At 37.7% G+C, this 19,642-nt stretch overlaps 2 protein-coding genes and 1 long non-coding RNA gene across 4 annotated transcripts in view; all 3 read left to right on the top strand.

Annotated features, from left to right (window-relative positions):
- Window positions 1-19,642, top strand: part of LOC309489858 (up-regulator of cell proliferation-like) — a 257,487-nt gene that overhangs the window by 97,882 nt on the left and 139,963 nt on the right. The gene's annotated exons all lie outside the window — the stretch shown is intronic.
- Window positions 1-19,642, top strand: part of LOC309489860 (up-regulator of cell proliferation-like) — a 96,990-nt gene that overhangs the window by 17,924 nt on the left and 59,424 nt on the right. The window lies entirely within an intron of this gene.
- On the top strand, window positions 8,456-10,807 carry LOC309489703. Its single transcript, XR_014202483.1, has 3 exons — window positions 8,456-8,887; window positions 9,176-9,240; window positions 9,390-10,807. It is a non-coding gene; the product is annotated as an uncharacterized lncRNA (long non-coding RNA).

Below are 19,642 nucleotides of genomic sequence, written 5' to 3'. Positions count from 1 at the left end.
TTGTATTTCTTCTTAATGTAACACCTGATTGAAGTTCATCATAGAGCTCTATTGAGAACTGAATTGTGTGTCAGATAAGAGAGACATACAAAATGTGCAGAGCGGTGGTGGGTCCCCAGGTAGAAAACCACTGTTCTAAGTCAACATTTAATGATCATCATTGATGATTTGATAAATTAAAAGATAACCTCCTTTTAATCACCTCCACCTGCAAGCAACAGACACTGAATCAAGGAATGCATACACTGTATATGCCTCACTCATTCCCTCAGTCAAATGCTGAATTCAGAACTGCATCCTAGCTTACTCTTACTATTCTCCTATATCTTTCCATGGCAAAAATAGTTAGAGTAGTCTGTTAGTATGCGATTCTGAATTCAGTTGTCTGTGTCTCATCTAGAAGGGGTCACATATGTCATTGAAGGTTGTCTAATTTCAGAAAAGTAGCCATTGTAAAATTTGCTGTTATTCCTAGTGTTTTTTTTTTTATGTATATTTTTATTGAGCAGATTTTTAAGTTACAATTATGTGCATGGCATACATGAAAAACATCACAACCTGCTGTTTTTCTTTTTTTAACATCCATAGAAATTAATTAAAAAAAAATGATACAAATATACAGAACACTCTTAACTCTACCCATCCCAAATTATCCCACAAAAAAAAGAAGAAAAAGAAAAAAAGGGGGAGAAAATAATCAAATCTCCAATGAAAGGACAGTCTCAACAAAGGAAATGATAGGATTCCACATTTTATAAAATGAGTCTCTGATGGAGTGTTTAGTTTTTCCAGGTGTAGAAAGGACATTAAGTCCTTCAGCCAAGAAACATTAGAAGAGGGGCATGAGGATTTCCAATGCAACAGTATTCGTCTTCTGGCCACCAATGAAGCAAGAGCAATAATATCAGCATGGCGCTTGTTGTACAAGCCATCAACAGATGTTATTCCAAAAATTGCAATTATTGGGCAGAGTTTCACAGACATCAAGAGCCTTTGACAGTGTAGCAGAAAAAGGAAGACCAGAATGAATACAATTTAGGACAGGTATAAAATGTATGAGTATGATCTGCTGGGGATAGCGAACATCTATTGCACATATAATCTTCTGTTAAAGAAAGTTTCTTCAATTTTGCTTTGGTGAATTGAATTCTGTGAACAACTTTAAACTGCATAAGATTCAAGCGAGCACAGATGCAGAGAGAGTTTTTAGCTGGAGTATTATTCCACAGCTCCTCGTCAAGCTCCAGTCCTAGCTCTCTCTCCCAGGTTCCCTTGAGTGCAAAAGAGTAACAGGACATACATTGAGGAGATATGTGATTTCGGAAGTGACATTATATCTTCAATTAAAGTTTTCTTTGACTGGTGAGGGAAGGTAGCAAAGTGTGCTTTAGCAAAGTCGTGCAATTGAAAAATAGCGGAATAAATTGGATTTGGTCATATATAATCTACTCAGTAAATCATTAAATGACGCAAATACATGATCACCAGGAAACAAATCATGAAACAGTTCTAGGCCCTTCTCTCTGAGCTGTGCAAAAGTTGAATCCAAAGTAGAAGGTACAAAAAGATGGTTACCACAAATTGGCATTGAGGTGGACAATGTGTTTAATTTAAAATGATGTAACGGTTTTCAAATTTTGAGCGATGAAAGCACAATCGGGTTAGTGTTGTATTTAGAGAAGCGTCGCAAATTAGGATAAAAAACTAATGCCGTTAACGAGGATGATAAGCAGGAGTTGACAAGTTGACTTGTGTACACGCGGAGGTTTACCAGCCCAAAATATATGATGATATAATGGTGTCGAATGATTAAAAAAAATATTTAGGAAGAAAAATAGGAATAGTCTGTAATAGAAAAAGTATTTGTGGTAGAATATTCATTTTAACTGATTCAATCCTACTAAAGAAAGTGGAAGATTGTTCCAACGCTGAAGATCTGCTTTAATGCGGTCCATTAATTTTGTAAAATTTTCTTTGTGCAATGACTTGAATGAGTTTGAAATATGAACCCCTAGGTAATGGAAACCTGTAGAGGACATGTGGAAAGGGAGCATAGCTGGAGGAATTTGTTTTGCTAATTCATTTATGGGAAAACACTCACTTTAAGCAAAGTTCAACTTATATCCTGAAAACAGGCTCTTTAAGTGCGAGAACACTCTTGATCTTTTCATTTGACCACCTAGACCCCTCACATTTCAAGTAACAGATTTGACAGTATGATCAGCCAGCCCCTCTGTGTTCACTTTAGGACTAATCATTTATATTATCGTGAAGATAAAAGAAAAGAAAAAAGTCTGAGACGGATAAATTGAAGGGTTTGGAAGGGGGAGGGAAAGAAAAAGAAAAAGAATAATAAAAAAAGAGGTGGGGTATACAAACCTATACTTACAACTCTGATGCTCATCTTTTTGAACATGACGAGTAGCCAGAACACCGATTCACACAACAGATCAACCACGTAGAACTGTCAACTCCTAAAACTTAGATATACACCCAAAACAGCCATCAAAGCTTAGTTATGTGCTGAGTGACTATATGAGAAGGAAAAAACAAGTAGATAATAAGAAAACATTAAACAAAAAATATTTAAAGTTGGCAAGTTATATAAGCGATCCGCCACAAGATGGCACTGCCAACATGGATCAGGTGGTATGACATTTAAAATCATCAACCGAATAGCTTCATTAATGTGCAACACATAAACTATATAATTTGGGGATGCGTGAATAACATCAAAATAAAGCAGACAGAGGCACTCGTAGTGTGACAGTCTAATGTTCCCTCAAGGCCAATCATAAGTAGCGTGAGAGCTTAAAACTGTCCTTAAATTATTTACAGCAGCTTGTACCTGTTGAATTTACCATCCCATTTCAGAAACGAGTATTAGTCCACGACTTAATTAGGAAAGGTCTGATGAGTTCAGGGGAGTTGAAGATCCGTTCCCCGCCGTTACGACTCACTCGGAGGCGAGCCGGGTACTGCATTACAAAACACACTCCTTGCTGGTAAAGTAGGCTCTTAATCTTGTTGAAAGCCACTCGTTTCCCTGCCAACTCGGTGCTGAAGTCCTCGTACATCTTGATTTTGTGGCCCTTGTAATAATTGTCTTTGTGAGATTTAGCCCAACTCATGACAGTTTCCTTAACGATGTATCGATGAAATCTGATAATCAGTGGACGTGGAGATTCCTCTGCGCGAGGTCTGGGCCTCAGGCTGCGCTGGCCCAGCTCAGGTGGTTCTGTAAGGGAGTCACAGAGAAGTTCAGAAAGCAGGTTAGTCATGAACTCCCTCACGCTTTTCCCCTCAAGGCCCTCAGGAAGGCCTACCACTCGTATGTTATGGCGCTTCGAGAGAGAAATCAGATCTTCTACATTAGCTTTAAGCGCCGTGTTTTCCTGCTCCATGGTCGTCAGTTTTGATTGAAGAGTGTTTACATCATGCTCAAGCTGAGTTATTCGGTCGGTATGGTCTGAGAGACCCGATTCCATCTCGCTTATGGTCACTGTGTGTGTTGACAGGGTCACACCAATCGATTCGATTGAAGATCGGTTGGTTCCAGAGAGCAATTCCCCAGTCATGTCTTTTCTGAATTTTTCGAGCTCTTTGACTAGAGATTCGATTGTGAGCTGTGCAGATATTGGCTTGTTTTCCACCATTTTGCTGCTTTCTTGACAGGCCTGTGCATCTTGAACTTGGGTCTGTTGTTTTCCTCCTGTCCTCGTAGACTGGCTAATTTTAACTGAAAGATTCCGAAGGCAGAATGTTTCAAACATACAAAAATGATCAAACGAATACGATGTCCTGATAAATTAGGGTGTATTCTGAAGAGATTACATGAAATAAAGCGGAGCTTCGACACCGTGCGTCTCAACACTGCATTACCAAACCGGAAGTTCATTCCTAGTGTTATTTTAATCAAACTGAAACTTCGGACCCATCACGATAGACATCTCTAAATCAGCCTTGTCTCTAATGGAGTCTCTGGTTTTTTTTTTAAAAGCATGCAGATTTATTTACTGGACCAATAACAAAGATAATTAATGCCTCTATTAAAAAAGGGAAGTTTCCGAAGGACTGGAAGTCAGCCATCGTTGTTCCAGTTCATAAATTAGGAGACCCGACTGAGGCGAGTAATAATAGGCCTATTAGCATTTTACCTGTCATCTCCAAAATTGCTGAGAAATGTGTTGCTGAACAGCTGACCACTCATCTCAATAGCAGCCCTTACACACTGCACCCAATGCAATTTGGTTTCCGAGCTAAACATTCTACTGAGACAGCAAATTTCTTCTTCTTAGAAAACATCAAGCTAAAAATGGACAAAGGAGGTGTTGTTGGTGGCATATTTTTGGACTTAAAGAAGGCATTTGATACTGTCAACCATCAAATACTCATCTGTAAATTTTCTAATTGTAATTTCTCCCCTAGCGTGCTGAATTGGATGAAGTCCTACCTTACAGGCAGAGTTCAGTGTGTAAGGGTGGGTTGTGAGACCCTTTCTGAGCAATGAAATGGGTGTGCCTCAGGGATCCATCCTGGGACCCCTCCTGTTCAGCTTATATATAAATGATTTACCTTCGGTGTGTACAGGGTGTGAGGTTCAGATGTATGCAGACGATACTGTAATGTATGTACATGCAAGAACCAAAGAACAAGCAGCTCTTAAACTCAATGAAACAATGATAAATGTTAACAAATGGTTTATGATTCACACTTGTTTCTTAATGTCAAGAAGACTGTTTGTATGTTCTTCACAAAGACACACTCTGCAACTGACTGTGATCCCAAAGTCTATGTGTCTGGAGAGATCATCCAAGTAGTCTCTTATGTTAAATATCTTGGTATTATCCTTAACTCCACATTATCCTTTAAAAAACAAGTGAAGAAAGTATTGCAAATAACTAAATACAATGTGGCTAATTTCAGCTACATAAGAAACTGTCTAAGAATTACAGCAGCAAAAGTGTATTTAAATTAAATGATTATCCCTCACTTAATATACTGTATGACAAGTTGTTCTCTAGCTAAAGGTACAAATGTGAAGCCCATTCTCTCCTTGTATAAGCAGGCCTATAAAGTGTTAGACAGAAAATCCAATACTTACCACCACTGTGATATTTTGGCCAAATATGATATCCTTAGCTGGAAAAATCTGACAAAATACACTGACGTCTGTTTGATGTTTAAGATCCTAAATGGAAATGCTCCTCCACCACTTCTACAAGATCAGCACAGAGAGGGGACTGTGTAATCCCCTTCAGGTCCACCTCCTTTAGCCAATCATGCTTCTCCATAAGAGCTTCTCACTAGAGGAACACACTTCCAAATGAAATAAGAAACTGTGCCACATATCACTCCTTTACTCAAAGTCTTAAAGCCTGGCTTCTAGAAAATCAGACATGTGATCATTTTTAATATCTGTAGTTCATTGCTTATTTAACTATTACTGTGTTTGTTATTTAACCTGCTGCTAAAATGTTCCATGTCCTTTGCTCGCTGCCAGTCGTCCAGTATCGTGGCTTGGGTATATTGTATTTTATTTTATGAACAGTCTGGTATGTTCTTATATAGTGCTGTTTTATAACTTATATGCATGTTACCATTTTATTAACCCGTAACTGTGTAAAAATATTTTATCAGATTAATATGCTGTTGGCTGTGTTTTACATATGTTTATTATTTATTCCTGTGTTGTCGCTTTGTATGCTTGTATGGCTATTTGTGTGGAAATGCTGATTGCTTAATGTGTTAATGTTATGATGTTTTGCCGTTCATTGTTGCTTCGCATGGCTTGTGTCTGTGCTGAGAATTCTTCTTTTGATGTTATTGCTGTCTTTACGGAGTTGTGAGGTGTTATAATGTACTTTTTATAAGGTTTCAAAAACATCTCGGCAAAGGACTGCAGTTGAAAATGAGCCAGCGGGCACATTTACAGAAATGTTGATTAATGTGTGTTGTCCTTCTAAAAGAAAGAAAGAAATAAAATGAGGAGTAAATAATGGTAATTTCTTTCTTAAATTGTAATGTTACTTTTCCGAAATGACACAAACTCAATGATAAATCCATCCGACAGTTGCGACTTGCAGGGCGTAGCCTTCAAAGTGAGGCAGTCATTGTCTAGTCTCCCTTTGGGTGTACAGACTCTTTCTCCCATCATGGTTTTGCCTGTGTTGGTTTACCGCCTTCACCTTTTTTCCACTGCAATCTGATCTTCCCTGTATTGACTGACCGCATTACATGCGTTTCTCAGGCGTGTTATTCTCACCTGTCTACAATAAAGTCCCAATGTTGATTTCATCCTCATCCAGTGTGTGTCTGCTTCCTAACAATCACTTACTAACTAACTGTATGAAGCTCAGAAATGTTTGTTGGGGTTTCATGGATCTAGAAATGAATTTCTATGCATTTATTACATGTCAGTGTCACAATGAAATCAAACTGGACCGTTCTTATTTTCTAATGGAAAGTTGTAGTGCTTATTATAAATGACTTATTTGTGCACATCATTATTATTATTATTAAAGGTGCTCTAAGCGATGTCGGGTGATGTCACTTCTTGTTGACATTCAAAGTATTGTCAAACAAAACGGAGGCTAGCTCGACCCTCCCTCCTCCTCATCCCGTCCCTCTCCCTTCTGTGCTTCTTGAAACAGGCTTTTCCAATGTCAATTCGGGACTTTGCGCGTTCCTTCTCCTTTTCCCTCTTCTTTGCTATTTGTTCATCGTCTCTTTGGTCGTGTGTCGGCCATATCAAAATTCAAGAGAATATAATTCTAACGTTAATCGTTAGTCGTTGCCTAGACATCTCTCCTCAAGCTAACTTCCCTCTTCATGCTTCTCTCTCCTCCACTCTCCACACCCCCTTCATGAGCACGCACACTAACCCCCCCAACCCCCACCCCCAAATCATTCTTGTCGGTTATTGGCTGGAACACTGTTTTGTGGTCCAGGCTGGGCCAGTTTGTTTTTGTTGCCGTTTGTGGAGCCTGGGCTGTCTACAGAGACTGCGTTTTTTTACAGCGTGTTCAGGGGACAGGCAGCTAGCGGATAGTGAGGAGATGTTTGCTGTATGTGACAAAAAATGTTTCGGCCTAAAAAATGCGTGACATCGCTTAGAGCACCTTTAATAATAAAATATGTCCTCGTAATCTTTAATAAAAAACAATGTCTCCTTCCCCTCAATGGCATCTCTTCTCTGATGACTGTGTATTTTGGCGCATGGGCTGGACAATAAGGTTGTTTAATAGCCAGACAAATTTCAATCCCTCCACTCAGTAAAAAAATAAATAAATAAATAAAAAACTCAGTAAGACTTTATAATAAGTATACTGTAATAAAGTACTTAATTTGAAAACTATTAAAGTTAATTCATAGTTAATATTAAAAAGCTTTATACAGATAGGGAGTTCTTCATTCATTGTCACTGTAATTAACATAATTATTATTGTTTAATTTGCTCATATGTAAAGAGTTAAATCATGTTTTTATGCTTTGTTAACAACTTATTAACCGCAAATAGTTCTCACTAGTAGGTCAAAAAAAAATAAAAAAATAATAATTAATTGCTTTACACCAACCTTTATTAGACATTAATTGCATTAGTGTGTAATAAAGTGTTAATATAAATTGAATAAGTGTTCCTTTAAAAAAAAAAAATTATAATATATATATATATATATATATATATATATATCTTAATTACTTAATCACATATTCCTTGACCTAATCTAAAGTGAGAACTATTTACTCCTAATAACTAATAACTAATTAACAATTCCTTTACGAGCCAATTAAACAATAATAACTGTGTTAATTACAGTGACAATTAATGAAGAACTCCCTATTTGTATATATAGCCTATTAATACATTAACAATGTAGAGACTACAATTTATAAACTATGAATTATTAACTTTAAACTTATAGTTTGTTGATGATTTGTAAGTACTTTATTACTGTATACTTACCAAAACCTTAATTTTATTTCACAATTTGATCAAACTATTAGGGATTTTCACTTCTAATCATTATGAATATTTCTTATGTCCCTTTGTCCATATTGGGGTTATTATGTCTGATGCAATATTTCACTGTAATCATTATGAATATTTCTTATGTCCCTTTGTCCATATTGGGGTCATTATGTCTGATGCAATACCTTAATCACGTTTCTGCAGCATTCAGTTCACTATTGTTTCTTTACTGACATTATGTGGATAAAAATGAGACACTTGATCCACGAAAAGTTCAGCTGAACCCACCCACTGACACACTGATATGGGTCTCTCTGTTTAATAGGCCTTTCCTTCTCCTGTTCATCTTCAAGAAAAGCAGAAATGGGATCATGACACAAATATGTGATTGTGTGGCATTCCATGTCACCCGTTTGACAAGTATAAAGGAGAACAACACGTCCCTCTGGGTTGTGCAGTAGAAAGGGGGCTGGCCATTAGGAATATGTATAGCATATAAATATAGTCTTAAAATTATTTATTCACTCAGAACTCAGATCTTATTTTGGATAATAGGAATCTTTACTTACAGAGACAACAGAAATCTAGATATTTTCTGTATTCCATTTTTCTTCTCACAGTCAATCATAAGATAAGAAATAAATCTGTAATCTGCAATAATTGTTTTGCATGAACACGGAAAAATAAATTCTCTGTACACTATAACAATTAAAAAATATATGAAATAGTATTTTATCAATTTCATGTCATAAGTTTGAGATACATCAACTCACAGAAGAGCAAGAACCGTGAGAAGAGAAAAGGAGAAACAGAGAGAAATGGAGAGCAGAGAAGAATGATCTCGCACATCCAGACCACAGCCTGGTAATCACATCAGACTGGTCAAACGGGAGAGCATTGAGAAACGGCCAAATTGTGAGTATATTATAAAGTTGTAATACAATACAACCATTTACATTACGCTATTTGCTTCTAGTTTGATATGATGCATGTATTTTTTCTTCTCAAAGACTAGTTTACTATAGTAAAACTATTTTATTTTACATACAGTTAGTGTTGCAAAATATGACAGACAGCTTATTCTTCCCGTACTGAAGCAGACACTGTGTGTTCTTCACTATATCTGATGATAGCATAAAGTTATCAGAAATGTCTGTTCACCACATATAAACTATATAAAGAGAATCAAATGTTTTGTTCCAGTTTCTCATGATTCTGGTGGTCCAGAGCAGAGTCAAACTGATATATCTGAAGAGATGCATGATAAGGTGAGATATTTAGTGTTCAGAAAAAACGGACACGAACTAGAATGAATGAACAGATAGAGTAGAGTATGTCTTTCTTTAATGATACAGACCACTGTGATGGAATCACATGTTCCCATGAATGTTTGTGTTAAACTCTGTTTTTTCCTTAGAAAACTACAACACAGTGAAGAATGAGAGAACGTGACAGCAGTGACATCATCTACTCACGGAACATGGAACTTCCTGGAAAGTAATTCCCAATGCCTTCAAAGTGACGACATAGCCACAGAACATGTTGAGATTCGTGGATTCCAGCTTTCCCTACTCCGTACATGGGAATTCACTGGACAGTTTTTAAAGACATTCAGATGTACAGCAAAAACAGGAGCAGCTTGAGGAGCTTCAGCACCACATCTTTAAGGAGACGACTTTGCATTGACAGTGAACACTTTTTAACCTCCCTGGCTTTTGAAGGACCGGGGAGAGGTTGGGTGGTCGATGGCCCCTCCCCTTGAGAGCGGCGAGGAAGGAACTGGACAAAAGCTTCCTCAAGCTTTTTTAACCTCTCTGAACCCTCTGACGACTGTGTTGATGAAGTCACCAAACAGGCCAGAGGGTGAAACTGGGGAGTCTAGCAGAAAGACGCGGTCTTTATCTTTAATTCCAGTTAAGTTCAGCCACAGGTGCCTCTCCGTGCTAACCAGCGCCGACATTGAACGGGCCGATTGAATGGGAGAGACAGATCTGTGGCTCTGCACAGTTCAGAGAACGCTTCCTCATCTATTGCACTGCCTGCACTCAAGTCCTTCAACAGGTCAGCCTGGGACGCCTGTAACACTGCCATAGTGTGCAGCGCAGCACCAGCCTGACCTGCAGATTGATAAGCTTTTCCTCTTTACAAACAGACACTTAAAACATTTGATAGGAAAGTTTTCATCATTGCAACATGGTGCAAACATATAATTGAATGAGTTTTGATAATATTAAACATTTTGTTGATGCTTGTTTGATTTTTTTTTTTTTTTTTTATGTTTATGCACCTCCCCCATTAAATCAGTTAATAATGCAAAAGGATACTAATGGCAGAGTAATTACTAGAGAAGACTGTTATACAGTTTTAGACGTTCAACTTTCGGACCATCAGTCTTTTCAGTTTGAGCCATTTATGATTGGAATACTCTACCAACTGAGTTAAGGGGTGGTACAAACTATTCAACATTTAAATTTAAATGAATGGCTAAAAGCAAATCAAATGTGTAATTGTGTAAATTATTATTATTTGTATTTTTATGATACTGCCATTATTATCCCATTATTATATATAATAATTTGATATTGTTTCTATTTTTTAGTATTTATTTATTTTTTGTGATACATGTTTCTTATTTATGGATCATTTGGATTTGTATATGTGATAACCTACCAATCATGTGTTTAAATTTTAGGTTGCCTTTTTTAAATCTGGCAAGGGGCAACAGATGCAAATTAGCCTGTGTGGTTAACTGTGGGGTTAACTGTGGGGTTAACTCTGGCTTATTTACAGTGTTTGACTGTTGATTAATGAGCACTGTCCCTATTAAAAAAAAAAAAAAAATAGACTAGTCACTCATACTTGTTGTGGTGGATTATTATAGTCGCTACTATCAATATGATACTGATGTCGACAACATCAGAAAAAAATCAAAGACAGCCTGGGCCCGTATTCATAAAGAATCTTAATGCAAAGAGTAGCTCCTAGTGACAAAATTCTAAGAAAATTCTTAGAAATGTGGCCGTTTACTCTTAAAATTAAAGAAAAAATCCTAGTAAAGAAAAAAGTAATTCAGAAAGCATCTTAACCCTTAAAAGAGGTCTTAAGGTCAAAATTGTTAGGAGCACGGACGAGGACTTTTAAGAGGCTTAAGAGTTTCTTTAGCAGAGGAGAAAATGGCAGAAAGACGAAGAGGGAGAAGAAATGTGTTGCAGACAATGGATGACAGTGAGTTAATAAGACGCTATAGATTAGATCATGCAGGGATCATGTTTGTGACTGATCTTATTAGAGACGCGCTAACATCTCCGACACAGCACAGAAATGCCATAGCGCCAGAAATGAAAGTAATCACTACATTACGATATTTGACAACTGGGAAAATTCCATGTTTGATACATTAAAACCAACATTCAAACCACCACTTAAATAGACATGCCAGCAATCAGTGTAATTGGAAAGAGTGGAACAATTTTTATCATTCTAAGCCAATCAAAAACCTTATAGGAAATTAACAGCATGGTAAATAAAAAAAAAGGATTTATATACACATATATAATGTGTGTGTGTGTGAGAATGGTCAAATAGGAAAAATTACGCATGTAATTTCAAAGTGAAGGCTTAGAATAGACCCTATACTTAAAATCACTTTTTTTCTTCTTCTTCTTGGACAACCAACCAATCACAGTCTTCAAAAGATTGTGTCATACATAGCAACGGGGTCAACCCCGCCTCCTTACTAAGATAAAAGTTTTTGTCTTTTCCTTACTCAGAGTTGCTCTCAGATCGGTCCCGAATCGCTCTTAAGCTAAGACTCCTACGTAAAAGTTTTTAAGCTAAATTAAGAGTTTTCTTAGAGGATTCTTAGAATCTTTATGAATACGGGCCCTGGAGTCTATATTTAGTAGACACAGCCTACCTGTAACATGTAGGTCAGATCAAGAACCTCAGTGCAGATCTGAACAGTTTAGTGTGTTCTGTGGGAGCAATGGCATTAAACATGTCAAAACTACTCAAATGTAAATGTAGGGGACACAGTGCTTGTGCAACAAGAAAAGATGGATAAATTCACGACCCCATTCAATCCAATCCCGCACCAGGTTGTGAGCAAAACTGGAAATCAGATGACTATATAATCATCCACTGGGTCAAGATACACGTGAAACACTACTCATGTTAAAAGATTCAACACCAACAAAACAGCTGATGTAAAAACGCTGATGTAAAAACTAATTGTGAACATATACAACAGAACATGAAGAGCTTTTGTCCTGAACCCCAAAGCGGATTTGCCAAATACACCAAAACAGGACAGAGCCCAAAGGGCTAGACGATTGCCTGAGTAGTTGTCTAATTATATCATTGACTAAAAGGAATAAATGCTATAGATGTTCGACTGTTTGTTCAAATCACAGAAACAATGTTAATGTTAATGTTAATGTGTTGAAGAAGTTCAAGATATGTTTATTGAGTTATTATAGAATTTAGTCTTGAACACATGTTCAGTTAAGTGATATTGTGATTTTATATCCAAGAAAAGGGGGGATGTCATGTATTAGGATTATACAAGTATCTAACACTAGAGGGCGCTGTTGCCCGTACAGTGGGGGCAGTGGGACAATCTTCAGTAAAGAAGTGAGAGTTCACGGAGTTGAAACCTAAAAGCGTGTGTCTGTGGGTCATTTCCTTTTTTGAGCATCCTCGTTTTCTTTCCTCGCTTCCTTTCCTCGCCTATCAGCTCCTCCACATATAGGGAGAGAGGGAAGGCTGCAAGGAAAGAATAGGAGGACAAAGGAATCGAATGAAAGCTTTTTTATACATTTTATTCACTTGATCACTCGAGCGTCACTTCACAGCGTCATCAGCAGCGCTCAAAGGATCTGCCCTTATGTTGTTGAAGTTTGGTTATTAAAGAAATTCATAATAAATAATAATAAAGCAAGATACCCTGTTGAAATATGTGGGATGTGGTTTATATAAACTGCAAAGGTAAAGTATAAATTAAAATTATTGTGACCGATATGAAGAGGGAGGAGAATTGATATGTGCGTCAAGTTTAGTCGATAAAACTCTTCCGCAAAGGATACATGTGTATCCTCGCTCATAACTCCTCAGGAAGCTCCTCACTCCTCGATCCTCGCCTCGTCACGGTGCAGTTAGAGAACTGAGATGTCCTTCAGGATGGCTGAGCTCGATCGGTTTCCAGGTCATAGGATGGAGGACGGAGGAGCGAGGAAACGAGGAGGGATATTGAGAAGCACCTTGTGTGTTTATTTAAGGCAGGGATGTAACAGATGCTAATACCTTCCTCGTTAACATTTAGAAAAATAGCCAGATAACATTCTGTCAGCAGTTTACCCAACCTTGTGTTGTTTAAAAATCCGTATGACTTTCTTTGCGCTGTGAAAAATAAAAGGAGATATGCTGGGTTTTTCACACACAGAATATAGGACTGTCATGCTCCAAAAATAAAACAAAAATATAAAATACTTCATAATTTAAACTTTGTAACACTTCCCTCTAGCGGGATGTTGCTGTAATAGCATCAACAAACACAGATGTAATTTCTACTAAAGCCTATAAATGCACACATAGACACTAAATCCCCCTTTTTTAGAACATTTAAAGGGGTCACATGATGCTATTTTCAACAATCATTATTTTGTGTATTGGGTGTAATAGAACATGTTAACAAGCTTTAATGTTTTTCACATACTGTACATTATTGTAGCTCCTTTATGCCCAGTCATTCTAACAAGTGTCAGTTTCTACAAAGCCCCTGCTTCCAAAAACTGTAGTGTGCTCTGATTGGCTAGCTGACCCAGTGTGTTGTGATTGGCCGAACCATAATCGCAAGCTTCCTCTTCTAAAGCAATTATAAAGACAGTTAATAATGTCATCAGTTTTACTATATCAGTTCGAGTCGGATTCTGTAAACGCGGTTCAGTTTGAAAGCACATGAGCGTGTGCTGCTTCAGCTCTACTTGAGCAGCCAGTGTGAAACTGAACACGAAGTGCATCTGTGTTTGTCATCTTTTCACCACAAGTTATAAGCGGAGGACAGAGGATACAATGCTTTTAAACATAAATCATAAGAACGACAAACAATATGCGTTACTCTACACTGCACAAAACTCTGCATTTGAACAGTCAATAGCAAATACTTTAACAAATAATAAAGCATACTTACAGGCTCTGATTCAGAAGGGCCAGATTGCCCTAGCAAAGCTGGAATTATCCCTTTTTTTTTTTGAAATAGCCTTTGTGCACAGCCGGCCTTGTACTCTCCCAGATTCAGGAAACTGTTTGCTGTAAAATATGCTACACACACACACACAACCATTCGGGTTGTACTGTTCTGGAGCAGTGCTGTAAATAAATCTTACAGTAATCACTGATTCCTAATTGCTTCCTCTTTTGGAAGGCCAAATAAAGTGCTTTTGCTTTCGCATAGAAACACACAGCATCTAACGACATGGCGGCAACAACACTTCTATGACAACTGAAGCCACACCTTCTTTCTTTGCATATGCATTTGGGTGGCATTATGCAAATATTTCCACCTAGTGCCATAGGTTGGTGAGGGAGAATTCGATCGAGGCACTTTGGGTGTGAGCACACAATCTGCGGAAATGAGTAAAATTATGCGCAATACGTACAATCCCACAGCGAAATTCAAGCCCTGTAACACCAACAATATTCATCCGGAGCAAATGAAATGAGTGAGTGAGAAGAGGCGGGTTTGTGTGTCAACTTGCTGTTGGAGAGATGAGAGAGCGAGAAAGCACAGCTGATATAGTGTATCTGTATTCTGCAGGAAATTAGAATTGGAAAGCGTTTCAGATATGTGAATATGATATATAAAATTCAACTCACCAAAGTGACTAGTGGGAGTGACTGTGTTACACGGCACTGCTGAAATCCACACGCATTTGGCGGGTGTTCATCTCAAGCTCTATGAGTAGCAATATTCAATTTGAAATGCAATATGTAAAATGGCAAAGCATTTCGGTCACAGCCTATTCAGTTATATTGTGTTGAAGATATTAAATATTAATGAATTTATGATTGTGAATGACTCATGTAAAAATGTTAATAGAATTGTTTATTGCCTCCCATCGCTGGTGTGTAGGAGCCATTTTTGGATGCATGTAATATTCTTTCACAAACCTAGAGGGCGCATAATATATTTATATTGACAAGTCAAAAAAAGAACACATAATATCCATTCTAAAAAATATTAGATATTTATTTTTATTTAGATAGTTTATTAAATAGTTCTTCACATGAAAGACCCAAGACTGCAGATCAATGTGCTACTACATTTCTGTTTGATACGGTAGCAAATCAAATTTAATTGAATGTGGAGGATTTTAACTGTGACGAGATGATTGACAGGGCAGTTTAAACGGTGACAGGATGCACGTAACTAAGTGACAGAGCTGTCTGTTAAAGACGCAAATTATGATGAAGTAGTATGACCCAAAGCTTGCCTACTATTCTGTTACACACTCAAAAGTATTTTTCTTCACAAAACAGTACATACTTTTAAGGCATAGTAGAAGGCGAATTTGGATGCAGCATTTGTTTTGTAAAGTGAATGAAATAGTCGCTTCTTTTCTTTCTTTATTTTTGTTATTTATTTTTGACCAAAGAAATGGACAATAACAGACAATAACTGTCTCGTCCGTTGTAGACACAGTGTAACAGATCACCCCAATATTAATCTTAAGCAAAAACACATGAAATAACAATTAATTTTAAAATTTACTCTCTCTTTACAGTCAGAAGCAAAGCATGCTGGAAAATAGAAATCTGATGTAACTATTCTGGGGTGCGTTTCCTGTACAACGACGTAACTCGCTGCTTCACTACCATAGTACGATGCATTGTTGGTGAGATCAATTTGCTAGTCACGACTGTTTCCCGAAACCATGTTGTTGCAAATTGGTCGTTCAACCCACTTGGTTTATGACGTCACGCACGTGGTGAGTAATAAGATATTGTAATGAAACTGTTTGAGATCGAATTAACGCTAGAGGTTTTGATATAAATTACAGACATCGTACAGACAATTTCAAATTTTTCTCAGTGTCATGATATTGAACTGACAACTTGATGATGAACTCAGAATCTCTTTTATTTAACATACACAGCAGATGTCGAACAAACTCACCGTCGTGACTGTCACACTATAACCTCGCCCCTGTTTCACAGCAACCCTGGACCCTGCAGCTAACAGTCAATCACAAACTTGAACACATATCACCACACTCAATCAAAGGCTAGTTCTTACAAAGTAGAGCATGTACGCACATGCGCAGTCTTCAAAAACGGTGCTTTAAATCTCTAGACAAACTAAAAGTCTGACATTTTTATGTATTCTAAATTAAAGACACAGGTTGTACTGAATGTTAGCTTGCTTATTTTACTCAAGATAAGGATTTATTAAGTCCACATGTCATACAAACTAGAAACTATGCTTCTAACCACAGGTGGAGAGCTGTCGTTCCAAACACACAACTTTGCGATGCTGTTTGCGAATGTTCATTGGAACGATGGTTTGGAAACACAGACTCATTGAACTATGCTGATAACGACGGAACTTGCGAACATAGTTGGCTAACGATGCTTTTGGGAAATGCACCCCTGTTTGAGTTCTGCTCAATATAATCAGTTATTAAGTTTAAGTTTTTTTCTATTAAGTACAATGAACTTTAAGTGATGTTGAGTAATATGAACTCACTTTGTTTGGTAAATTTGACTTTTAGGTTAACAATGTGACTTTTAAGCATAAAGCTGCCTAGCATGTCCAGAAATCAGCCCTGGACAAAAACTCCAGCTTTGAGCGGGGAATGGATTCTAACTTAAACACTTCTGATTGGCCATTGCGTTCAAGAAATCAACAGATATGTCTGTGACTGGCTACATTGGTCCAAGATGCGAAAACACAAATAAAAACCTTTGACGCTCTCCAGAGCACACACAGATAGGCACTGGATTGTTTGCCAAATCGCCAATATGCTATTATTACGGAGAAAACTGATCCTAGACCAGCAATTATGGGCAGCTTTTTCCTCTAAAAGCAACTAAGCAGCAGCAGGCAGTGGTTTGAATTTTTTTTTAACTCTTTCTCAAGTCCTTGCCCAGCCTTAAACACATTCCACCGATGACTATTTACCTTAGTTTATTGTTTGTGGCGAGCAGGACGAGGCCGAGAGCCGAGGGCCGTGAGAATGAGACAAGGCCGGTGGCGGTCACAGAAGAGCACAACATTGTAAATAAGCTAGAATATATTGCATTATTTGAGTGTGACATAAGCTGCGACATTAACAAAAATGTATCTATTACCATGTATTGACTGTCTTCTGATTTGCTGCTCCTTTTTTTAAATGTGTGTTTTGTGTTTTCATTTTCGTTTAGCCAGACAGATCTCTTGAATTCATACCTAACAGCTGTATACATCCCTCTGTCCCAATGCTTAAAGTTATATTAATAGTTTGGCAGAACTATTTGCTCAGATTAGCTTTCCACATCTGCATTGCTTGTTACTCGTGTTCTGATTCTTGGAAATTGGTCACCCTTTCAAATCTGCCTTGTCACTCTGAACTCTGCAAGTTCCTGCAAATCACATGACTGAAAGGAAAAAAATGAAACTGAAAGGAAAAATAAAACTGAACTAATGAGCATCACCTGCGCGAGGCACCGGTCTCAAGTTTCTCACGGAGGAGCTTCAGAAGCATAAAAGTAGGAGCGACAACAGTGAAGGGGTCATGATTCCTGTCTTGTGTGAACTTATGTTATTTCCTGTTCTGTGCCATGTTTTGTAGTCCTTTGTAGATGTTCTTGTTGATTAGTCAATATGAGTTCATTTTTACTGCTGCTAGATCCTATGCTGGTCTGTCGTTCTGTAACGCTGCAGGTTGAAGCAGGGAAGGATGCAGGATCTACTTGCAGCAGCTTTTATTTAAACAAACTCTAACAGTCATAAACTGGATCACAAGAAACAAGAACAGAACAACTGAACAGAACAACCAACATAACACAACAACGACAGACAAGGAACAGACTGAAACACAGGGCTTCAATACACAGAACAGATCAGGGAAACAAGACACAGCTGGGACAAATGAACTCATAATGACTAATCAACAAGAAAAACTACAAAACTACAAAACATGGCACAGAACAGGAAATAACATAAGTCCACACAAGACAGAAGAGAGGACCAGGCCTGGACTATTTTATGTTATGTTTGGTTTATATGTGTGTGGCAGTCGTCCGTGAGGACCTTCCGCTTTTACTTTAGATTTGTATTTTATGATAAAGTGTTTAAAGGTTCGCCAGTTCCCGTCTTCTCCTTCCCTGAATAACAAACCTTGTTACATTGATCTTATTCTGTTTGTTTGTTTTATTTAATGAATTTTGTTTTTATGAAACTGGCGGCTGACAATGAATCACATTTAACAAATCTTAATTATCAAATTATTTTTATCCTATTGTAAAATGATGTAATTTGAGTGTAGGCATTGAGGTCCACCCTATTTCAACAAGGTCCACTCACTTTAAATGTTTCCACAACGGTCGAACTAAGTTGTTAAATGGGACAGTCTAGTCGCTCTAGCCTTTTTTCTCATCGAAAGATGAGAGATTTCTCATCACCTAAAAACGGCAGAACGTTTGTACTGGACTTTTTTGAAAATTATATTCAACTGTCTAAAAACAAAAAAAGGTTCACAACTTGTCTAAATACCTTCACTCTGGTCCATTTACGTACATAATAAAGAGTATAAAATTCATGGGAATTCACTGGACAGTTTTCAGTTCTTTTCATTCATTCATTCATTCATTTAGACATAATGCAAAAGGAGAAGAGTGATCAGGAAACTTGAAAACTCTCATTGTGATTGTGCTCTGTGAAGCCAGCAGCCATATCACCCTGTAGCCCAAGACTGGTTGACCACTGAAGCTAAGCAGGGTTGAGCCTAGTCAGTACCTGGATAGGAGACCTCCTGGGAAAACCAGGTTGCTGCTGTGTGTGTCCTAATGCCCCAGTATAGTGATGGGGACACTATACTGAACCAAGCACCATCCTTCGGATGAACGTTAAACCGAGTAGTTTGGATTTTTTAAAATAATATCCCTAATGAGTCCTAATCCCCCATGAGTCCTAATAAATGCAATTTCAGCTATTTCTGAAGTGCTTCTTTTTATAAAGAGCACCGCTTTCTCACATAATGCAGTGAAGCAGCCCCTACACGAGAGAATAATTGATTCTCGAGTCATCGATATCAACCAGTTCAGCAGCATCGCCACGGACAGCACCGGGTAACGTCACACGTAAGAAGGGATATCTTAAGCAGCTTCCTAAGGTATAGTTCAGGGAACACGCGTAGTAATGGTATACCTTTAGTTAAGTTATACCTTAAGAGTCTTCGTAGCGCGCAAAACACATTCTATTTTCAGAAGTCAGGAGAACAACATAACGCTTGGTATTTTAATGTTACATGGTATAACATGAAAATGGCAAGAGCTTTTTTCAGTCACTGCATTCTTTTCCCTCTGATTATTTTCTCCCCCCCCCAAAATTTTTTTTATTTTCAATGCACTAAGAATCTCTTTTTTCTCCCCAAAACCTCACATCTCTTTCCAGGTTTGTTTTCACGCAGATGC

The sequence above is a fragment of the Leuciscus leuciscus genome (genome assembly GCF_965113295.1).
Source record: "Leuciscus leuciscus genome assembly, chromosome: 24".
NCBI lineage: Eukaryota > Metazoa > Chordata > Actinopteri > Cypriniformes > Leuciscidae > Leuciscus > Leuciscus leuciscus.
Note: the sequence above shows the minus strand (reverse complement) of the source record. Positions and strands in the feature narration are given on the sequence as shown.